Source organism: Eretmochelys imbricata, chromosome 27 (assembly GCF_965152235.1).
Source record: "Eretmochelys imbricata isolate rEreImb1 chromosome 27, rEreImb1.hap1, whole genome shotgun sequence".
Classification (NCBI taxonomy): domain Eukaryota; kingdom Metazoa; phylum Chordata; order Testudines; family Cheloniidae; genus Eretmochelys; species Eretmochelys imbricata.
The window spans coordinates 13,811,974-13,822,857 of NC_135598.1; positions in this window are offsets into that span (position 1 = coordinate 13,811,974).

Genomic DNA, 10,884 nt, shown 5'->3' on the forward strand with positions numbered 1-10,884 from the left:
CGTTGCATGGGGATGACCGTGCGTCGTCCCATTGTTTTGCTGATAAAGTGTGACCCAGGGGCTGGCTGCATAGGAGGCTGAAGTGACGCACTAGGAATGTGGTTAATGTGAAGTTCTGACTAGTCCCTGAGTGCGTTTGGTTTGTGTTTAAAAGCCCTGGGTGGAAGCAGGAATCTGCACTGAAAACTGGAAGCCATCACTTTAAATTCTCTGGGGTTTTCCTGGATAGCTTGTAGCCTCTGGGTCTCTATTGGGAGGCATGTGATCTGGGTCTTTCAGCAGTTAGTCTGCAAAGATCCATCCTAGAGCAAGGTAGCATGAATTGTGCAGCCTGTTTTCTCTCACTCTGTTTTGTGTGTTTGTGGGTTAACACTACCCTCACCAAGATCATAGAATCATAGAATATCAGGGTTGGAAGGGACCTCAGGAGGTCATCTAGTCCACCCCCCTGCTCAAAGCAGGACCAATCCCCAACTAAATCATCCCAGCCAGGGCTTTGTCAAGCCTGACCTTAAAAACTTCTGAGGAAGGAGATTCCACCACCTCCCTAGGTAACACATTCCAGTGTTTCACCACCCTCCTAGTGAAAAAGTTTTTCCTAATATCCAACCTAAATCTCCACCACTGCAACTTGAGACCATTACTCCTCCTTCTGTCATCTGCTACCACTGAGAACAGTCTAGATCCATCCTCTTTGGAACCCCCTTTCAGGTAGTTGATGTGTGACATTGCAACCTTCCAGCAAGAGTATTTTATGTTTCTATCTAATTTCTCTGTATGTCCTGAACATAACACAATCAAACCTGGGCCCGCTGCATCTACAACCACAAGCCCCTCCTGCCTGACCCAAGTCCCAGCTCTGACAGCTCTGAAATGCGAGCCCTGGAGCACCTTCCGACATCCACCAGTCGCAAGAGGACGGAGACACAGGCCTTTGGGGCTCGAGAGCAAACGACGCCCTCCTTAGTCATCGGAGGCCTGTTCTGGGACTCGCCCGGATTAACAGGGCGCGTCAGTGAAGTTGAGGAAAACGTTTGCCATGGTGATGCCGGCTGTGTTTTGATTGCCGAACAGAAGCCATATCATATAGCAAGTATTGATCTGCCCCTGGCTATCAGGGAGTTAGCACGCCAGAGCACGAGGCAGCCTGTGCTGGTGGAGGAGCCAGAAGCTGGGTCTGACTGCAGTGTGTGGAGGGGGAGGTTGAGTTTTCAGATGACAGAGACTCTTCTGAAAACAGGGATGACTCTAAATAGCCAGCAGCACCAAGAAGGCTCTTAGAAACTTGACACCATGTTGCCAACATTCACATTTTGATCAGGAGTCTTATGCTCTCTGGTCTTTTTCTTAAAGCTCCAGCTCCTGGAATCATGGGATTACAGCAGAATCCCATCTTTCATTGGGAAAAGGTTTTTAGCCCTGCTGGTTGCAGAGAAAAGCTTGTAAACTTGACCCCTCAATTTAAAACACAAACAAAATGCCACAGAGACGACAAAAACCCCAACTGCCCCAAGTTTATGTTTCGTTTGGTAAAATGTCAGGACTGTTAAGCCAATCCCAGGACTTTTGGAACTGGACTTGTGAGTTTGGAACAGTCAGGGCTGGCAGGACTGAATCTGCGTGCCAGTCAGCCCCCTCAAGCCTCGCCTCGGCCCGTAGTGAAGAGAGACACACTGCTTCACTAGCCACAGGAACCTCAGCACAGCTGCGCTGTGTGGTTCCCTCCCTTGCTCCTCGGAGAAGCCGAGCTGTAGGAGTTTGCAGGCGCTTTGCTACTTTGACAACTTGGGAGAACAACAGCTGAAAACTCAGGAAAGTAAAATCTGAATCCTATGAAGGGGATTTCAGCCCAAATAAAGTGAAATAAATTCCTCTACCCAGTATTAATTAATCAGGGAACATCTGAGACAAGATACCTAGATTGGAGGCTTTTCCTCTCCAGGGATAACAGCAGGTTCCTTAGGAAAGTGATCAGGAACAGCCAGCATGGATTCACCAAGGGAAGGTCATGCCTGACTAATCTAATCGCCTTTTATCATGAGATTACTGGTTCTGTGGATGAAGGGAAAGCAGTGGATGTATTGTTTCTTGACTTTAGCAAAGCTTTTGACACGGTCTCCCACAGTATTCTTGTCAGCAAGTTAAGGAAGTATGGGCTGGATGAATGCACTATAGGGTGGGTAGAAAGCTGGCTAGATTGTCGGGCTCAACGGGTAGTGATCAATGGCTCCATGTCTAGTTGGCAGCCGGTGTCAAGTGGAGTGCCCCAGGGGTCGGTCCTGGGGCCGGTTTTGTTCAATATCTTCATAAATGATCTGGAGGATGGTGTGGATTGCACTCTCAGCAAATTTGCGGACGATACTAAACTGGGAGGAGTGGTAGATACGCTGGAGGGGAGGGATAGGATACAGAAGGACCTAGACAAATTGGAGGATTGGGCCAAAAGAAATCTGATGAGGTTCAATAAGGATAAGTGCAGGGTCCTGCACTTAGGACGGAAGAATCCAATGCACCGCTACAGACTAGGGACCGAATGGCTAGGCAGCAGTTCTGCGGAAAAGGACCTAGGGGTGACAGTGGACGAGAAGCTGGATATGAGTCAGCAGTGTGCCCTTGTTGCCAAGAAGGCCAATGGCATTTTGGGATGTATACGTAGGGGCATAGCGAGCAGATAGAGGGACGTGATCGTCCCCCTCTATTCGACATTGGTGAGGCCTCATCTGGAGTACTGTGTCCAGTTTTGGGCCCCACACTACAAGAAGGATGTGGATAAATTGGAGAGAGTCCAGCGAAGGGCAACAAAAATGATTAGGGGTCTAGAACACATGACTTATGAGGAGAGGCTGAGGGAGCTGGGATTGTATAGCCTGCAGAAGAGAAGAATGAGGGGGGATTTGATAGCTGCTTTCAACTACCTGAAAGGGGGTTCCAAAGAGGATGGCTCTAGACTGTTCTCAATGGTAGCAGATGACAGAACGAGGAGTAATGGCCTCAAGTTGCAGTGGGGGAGGTTTAGATTGGATATTAGGAAAAACTTTTTCACTAAGAGGGTGGTGAAACACTGGAATGCGTTGCCTAGGGAGGTGGTGGAATCTCCTTCCTTAGAAGTTTTTAAGGTCAGGCTTGACAAAGCCCTGGCTGGGATGATTTAACTGGGAATTGGTCCTGCTTCGAGCAGGGGGTTGGACTAGATGACCTTCAGGGGTCCCTTCCAACCCTGATATTCTCTGATTCTATGATTCTATGATTCTATGGCATGGATTTTCTATCTCTGCCACTGATCTGCTGGGTGACTGTGGACATGTCATGTCCCCTGTCTGTGCCTCAGTTTCCCCACCTGTAAAATGGGGGTAATGGTACTGGCCTTCCTTGGTAAAGCACCACGGGTGAAAAATATCTCTAAGAGACCTCAGTATTGTCTCCGTGAGCATGCTGTTGTTTTGGATGGTGCCCATGCCAAAGGAGCATCAGCCCAGAGAGGCTTTTTTGCAGGGGTTGTCTGACCTCTGAAAAAGCTGGGGCAGGATACCCCACTGAAGTCACTGAGATGAGGAGGCTCAGCCCTTCCTTGGACTGCCCCCCCCCCGCCATCCTTTTGCCTTGGGGGATTCTAACCCAGATTTTGAAGTGCTTGTTTTTCTTTGGGTTCAGATCCTAGGAAATCCCTCGCCTGGAAACTGTAACCCTGCACAAAGCGCCCCGCCAACGGCCAGGCGCTCTTCCCTCTGCCTCCCGTCTGCCAGCCACGGCCCTTTTGAGAGAGCACCACTCTATGGCCCATTTCTAACCAGTACAAATTCCAGACCATGGCAGTATCTATAGTGGTTAGAGCACTGGTCTGAGGCTCCGCCCCAGCTGTGACCTTCCACTCTCTCTGTGCCTTGTTTCCCCTCCAACCCTTTGTCTGTCTTGTCTGTTTGGACTGTAACCTCTTCGGGGCAGAGCCTGTCTCTTGCCTGTGCCTGGACAGTGCTTGGCCCAATGAGCTCAGCTGGGGCCTCTAGTTGCTACCCTACAATAATAATAAAACCAAAAGCCCCGTTATTAGGCAAATGGGACGAGAGGCCTGAGCTTCTTTCAACAACTTATCTCCGGACTAGCCTGCCACACCAAATCCCTCCCGGCCCTGCTGAATGCATCATCCCTGCTGACTTTCAGAGGCTGCAGGCTTATCTGCACTTGGCTTCTGGACCAGTCCTTTTCCTCCTGACCCCCCCAGACTGCAGCACCTCCAGCTAGGCAGACGTCTCACTGCAGGGGGATATTGCCATTGTCTCAACTCTCAATAGCACGGGAGGAGGCTGCAGCTGAGGGGGGGGACTCAGGCCGTGCTCCATTTCTGTAGGCCAAGCAGGTGTCCGTTGTCCCGGGGGTTATCCATCCTGGTGCAATGTGCATGTGACGTGCATCACTCAATGGTTAAATATGCTCGAACCCCAACCAGGGAAGGAAAATCATACGTAAGAATATAATCAAATAAAAATTGAAAACAGTAAGAAACAAATCTACTCCTATGGCCTCGGAATAAATCTAAAGCCCTATAATGTCCAACAGATCATCCAACACCCCCTACCCTGAGTAAATACAACTGGTGCCTTTGCCAGTCCGCTGCATTGTTCAGACAAGAACCACCATGTCCTGGCTAATTTGACGTCTCTCCTGGATATTTGCTCTCAGGGGAAAAAAAAAAAAAAGGCAGGAAATAAATCACCAGCTAAAGACAAAGCAGCAGAGGAAGGAGAACAATAGCAAAGAACAAGATGAACTGATGCAATTTGAAACAAAACGAACGGGAAGATTCATGAGGAAAGACCCCTGGAAAACAAGGTGCATGCAAGGCGAGCACTCCAAACAGCGTACCTGAGCTGCACTTCCTTGCGCCTTCCCTCGCCCCGGCTCCTGCTGCAACACCTCCTTCGGGAACTCTGCTCTTTATGAATCAGGGCAAGGGGGAGTGTGCAAGGTCTCAAACCCGGCTGGTGCCTGTGTTTTAACATCAGCCCTTTCCGCCCACGTCAGGTTGAGCTGGCCACGCCTGCCCTCCCCCATTCCCCACACTGCCACGCATGTTCTAGTCCAAGCCCAGGTGTGCTGTAAAAGGGATGGTCCAGGTGCCATAGTCTAAGGGAGGATCCCAGTGCAGCTGGCAGAGGGTCAGGCTCCTTCCAAAACTGCCGGTAGGTAGCTCACAGGAAGTGCAGGAGGCCTGAACACCCGGAGCTGTGCAAGTACCATGCATGCTCCTCTGAGCTGCAAAGGATAGTGCCAGGGAGATGGCAGCAGGCTCCCACCCCACCCCACCATGGACACAGGTGTCACCAACACCAGCCACGCATGATAATAATTAATTCTCTGGGGGGTGCTAGCGCACTTTGAGATCCTCAGAAAGAAAAATCTAGAGATGGGCAAACTATTAATCTTTTTATTGGTTTCAGAGGAGCAGCCGTGTTAGTCTGTATTTGCAAAAAGAACAGGAGGACTTGGGGCACCTTAGAGACTAACCAATTTATTTGAGCATAACGTGAGCTACAGCTCACTTCATCGGATGCATACTGTGGAAAGTACAATCTTTTTATTACTGACCTCGACACAAAAGGTGGGAGTGAGCTAATAAAGTTTGCGGATGATACAAAGCTGGGAGGTATTGCCAATTTAGAGAAGGACCGGGATGTCATACAGGAGGATCTGGATGACCTTGTGAACTGGAGTAATAGTAATAGGATGAAATTTAATAGTGAGAAGTGTAAGGTCATGCATTTAGGGATTAATAACAAGAATTTTAGTTATAAGCTGGGGATGCATCAATTAGAAGTAACGGAGGAGGAGAAGGACCTTGGAGTATTGGCTGATCATAGGATGACTATGAGCCGCCAATGTGATATGGCCGTGAAGAAAGCTAATGAGGTCTTGGGATGCATCAGGCGAGGTATTTCCAGTAGGGATAAGGCGGTTTTAGTACCGTTATACAAGGCACTGGTGAGACCTCACCTGGAATATTGTGTGCAGTTCTGGTCTCCCATGTTTAAGAAGGATGAATTCAAACTGGAACAGGTACAGAGAAGGGCTACTAGGATGATCCGAGGAATGGAAAACCTATCTTATGAAAGGAGACTCAAGGAGCTTGGCTTGTTTAGCCTAACTAAAAGAAGGCTGAGGGGAGATAGGATTGCTCTCTATAAATATATCAGAGAGATAAATATTGGAGAGGGAGAGGAATTATTTAAGCTCAGTACCAATGTGGACACAAGAACAAATGGATATAAACTGGCCACCAGGAAGTTTAGACTTGAAATTAGACGAAGGTTTCTAACCATCAGAGGAGTGAAGTTTTGGAATAGCCTTCCAAGGGAAGCAGTGGGGGCAAAAGATCTATCTGGCTTTAAGATTAAACCCAATAAGTTTATGGAGGAGATGGTATGATGGGATAACATGATTTTGGTAATTAATTGATCTTTAAATATTCATGGTAAATAGGCCTAATGGCCTGTGATGGGATGTTAGAAGGGGTGGGATCTGAGTTACCCAGGAAAGAATTTTCTGTAGTATCTGGCTGGTGTATCTTGTCCATATACTCAGGATTTAGCTGATCACCATATTTGGGGTCAGGAAGGAATTTTCCTCCAGGGCAGATTGGAAGAGGCCCTGGAGGTTTTTCACCTTCCTCTGTAGCATGGGGCACGGGTCACTTGCTGGAGGTTTCTCTGCTCCTTGAAGTCTTTAAACCACGATTTGAGGACTTCAATAGCTCAGACATAGGTGAGGTTTTTCGCAGGAGTGGGTGGGTGAGATTCTGCGGCCTGCATTGTGCAGGAGGTCAGACTAGATGATCATAATGGTCCCTTCTGACCTTAGTATCTATGAATCTATTATTATAATCAAGCTTAAGAGGTCAGTGATGCAAACCCTGGGGAATAATATTGTAATCCAGCCAGCAACCACTACTCCTGGGGGAATTCTGCACCAAAAAAATAAAAATTCTGCGCACAATATTTTAAAATTCTGCAAAATTCTGCATCTTTTTTTGTCAAAATAATGCAATATAATCCAGCTAGTTTCAATTATTTTGGTAATTGGTTTAAACTACAATACAGTGGATAGAGGATGGGAGTGGGAGGCATTGGAGGAAATCCCCAAACCCTCTCTGTCTAATAGTAATGTAGCTTGTATTGACCCTTTACCTCTAAGTATTAGTCAACAAATATATGCAGACATAGTGTTATGTGTTACATCATAGGCAACTGAAGAGCAAGTGAGGGCTGTGGACTCAAACTCACAATTTATACTGAGTACTGACCAGCTCCAGAAAGGTCAGCAGCAAACAGTTCATGGAGCACATTTTGATAGGAAATTTTTTCAGGCCAAAAATTCAGACTAGTTCTAATCACTGAAGCACCATAAGCATTTATAAGGTGACACTGTCCTTTACAATAAGGCTCCTTTACACCACTCCGGCAATGTAAGGAGCCTTAACATTTTTACACCTGTTTTATACTCCTGGGGGAATTCACTAAGAATAATGGGAACAATTCACAAAGCAGGCAGATTGCTACATTCTCCTCTGCCAGAGGGAACAGAGCCTGCCCTATGCCTACCTCTTTGGAAATACCCCAAAGCCCTGCTCCTCCAGGCTGAGCGTGCTGCAATAGCGAATGAGAGGGACAGTGTGTGTCTCTCTCTCACATACATGACTACCCAACCTCCCCCCAGGCAGTGATTTACGTCTCTACTGGCTGCTCTGAGTGCCCAAACTGACCTGTCTGCACTGCCAGGGAGTGGGCACATGACTGTTCTTGCGGCTTCCATTTGCTTCCCCATCAGAAGTCATTTTTCTGTGGATAAGCCAAGAAATCTGCGGGGGCCATGAATTCTGTGCATGTGCAGTGATGCAGAATTCCCCACAGGAGTAAACCACCTGGGATGTTACAGCTCTTTCTGTGTTGCACTCCGAGGAGATTGAGAACTTCATGGTGACAGTGAGGATAGAACTTACCCTCCTTCTCCAAAACCCCAAACCCTTAACACCCGAATCAAGGGGGGATCTCCATTAGAGGTTAGTAGTATAGAACCCATGAAACACAGATGTCAATTCAGATTCCATCCACCTTCAAACACGTAATGTTAATTTCTCCCCTTCAGGCACCTCTGCGGCAGCTGGATACAGATATACCAGGCTTGGATAAATGGATGCACAAGGTGTGTTGCTGTGACTGGTGCAGGCTGCAGTGGGATACTGTCTGCGTGAAAGGTCATTTCTAATGGAAGGGCCTGATTCTGCTACCATTGCAAGATGGTGATAAAAACTCCTCAGGTGGTGTAAATCAACACAACTCCATGGAAATCGGCTGAGGCTCTGACCCGATGGCTTCCGTAAACCTGGGCTCTAGCATTCCACACTCTCATCCTGCTGTAGCCAATTGGTTCGTATGTAACAGTACACGCACCGTGGCCGGGAGCCCCGGGAGATGGCGACCACCCGCTGCACGGACAGAGAATGAACACGGAGCGTAACTCAGACTCGCTCTTGAAACGTAGAGATTGGAAAAGAAAGTCAGGAAAGGGACACACCTGTCTGTACTCCCTAGCACGAGCCTCTCAATTCCTTTCTCTCTCTGGTCCTACCCACTGTTCTAGGACTATTAGACAATTACACAACTTGTCCCTTATGGGAGAGATGTGCAAGGGACAGCTGGGCACCTACCTAACTCCCTGTTGTACAGTGCCAAGCAAAATGGGGCCCAGTCTGGTCCTTATAGTCAGGCACTACCATAATATAAATGTATAATAATAATAACTGATCATCTGTGCCTTTGAAAACTCTCTGTATAAACAAGTAATTGAACCATAACTGTTGTAGAATTTGAAGACTTAGGATTTCAATAAGGCATTTATTTGTGCTACATGTAGGAATGATGAGATATCGAGTTTATTACAATTATTGTTTTATTGTTTATCCCCCATCCATCCTCTTATAGGGGTGCACATCTCCACAGCATCTGTGTGCCTCACACATGACAACCTCAAAGACCTCATGACCACCTCCCTTGGGTGGCTCTCCCCAGAGCAATCTTTATAACACAGATTTTACTGGAGAGATTTACAGATTGAACCTTCATATTTTTCACAGAAGCACCATGAATCATTGCCCTTCTGAGGTTCTCTTCAAAGCGCTAAGTCAGATTCTGCAGTCCTTATTCCTGCAAAACTCCCCCGAAGCAGGCCACCAAGGCTGGGTATTATGCAGTGAAAAGATGAGACATGTAGTATCTATCCATCCTACCTTAAATATTTTTTAGATAGCTCTAGATTTGGGGCCATTGAAACCAATGGGCCTTTTGCCACCAGTTTCAGTGGGAGCGAGGACTGCTCTTTAAAAGAATAAATCCATTCAGGGAGAGACTCACTCTGTATACCCCTATGTGCTTTGATTTACCTGACCACCTGGCATTGTTAGCTAACTCTCTGAAATCTCCGACTACCAGGAAATCCATTTGACCACAATATAAACTTCCTTCCTTATTGCTCCTTGATCTCTTTTAACAATCTACCTAGTGTTCAGTTTAACACCCCTTATTGGTTTTTCCTCCCTTAACATTCCTGGGTAAACAGTATTTTCTTGGAATAGTCATTGGTTGTAACTTTCTGCACAGATGTTTTCCCCATAAAAACGGCGAGATTGTATGAGAAAGTAATCACCTGGCAAATTTTATTTTCCTTTAATGGCAAAATCCACCAAAATCATTGCTGTGGGGCTCAAAAGCCAGATTTAGAACTAGAACTGGGATATTTATTAGTGCTCTTCATACATCTTTACGGTAGCATCATGGGGTTCCGACCAAGATTAGGGCCCCATTGTTCTGGGTGCTGGACATTCACAAAGTGAGAGATGCTCCCTGCCCCAAGGAGTTTACAATCTAAAAAGACAAGGGAAGTGTTACCACCCCCTTGTACAGACGGAGAGTGGAGGCAGAGAGAGATGAAGTGACTTGCCCAAGGTCAAAGTGGTTGTCGGTGGCATAGCTGGGAGCTGAGCCCAGATTCCCAGAGTTGCAAGGCTGGCCATCCCTAGGAGATATTTGGCTTTGCAGCCAACAGGGATGCACCGTATCTGAGAGCTAAAGATAAGCGCAGTGATGAAAAGCACCGACTCGGACTAGTGGTGAGAGAGGAAGGAGGAATTGGGTGGTTTGATGATAGGATATGGAGCCATTAGCCTCTAGATTACCATATTGTGTGACCTCAAAGCCCTGGCCAGCTGGTGGTTCTCAGTCCAGTTCCTTGTGAGCTGGAAGGAATCCACATGACAACACACCCCAGCATAGGCAGCCTCTGCAAAGAGGCCAATGTCTAAATGGAACCCGAACTCCCCTCTTGCCCCTGAAGGGCATCCCTCCAGCCAGGTGCAGCAGCGGGTAATGGGGCTTCCTTGGCAATCCCCCATGGCTGCAGCCTCTCTCACCTCAGACCCCTTTGCCAACAGTAAACTCACTTGACAAACAGAAAACAAAACTCCAGCCTACATGCGTCCAGCTTTCACCCAGACCACACCACACGATCCATCGTCTACAGCCAAGCTTTACGATACAACCGCATTTGCTCCAACCCCTCAGACAGAGACAAACACCTACAAGATCTCTATCAAGCATTCTTACAACTACAATACCCACCTGCTGAAGTGAAGAAACAGACTGACAGAGCCAGAAGAGTCCCCAGAAGTCACCTACTACAGGACAGGCCCAACAAAGAAAACAACAGAACACCACTAGCCATCACCTTCAGCCCCCAACTAAAAACCTCTCCAACGCATCATCAAGGATCTACAACCTATCCTGAAGGACAACCCATCACTCTCACAAATCTTGGGAGACAGGCCAGTCCTTGCCTACA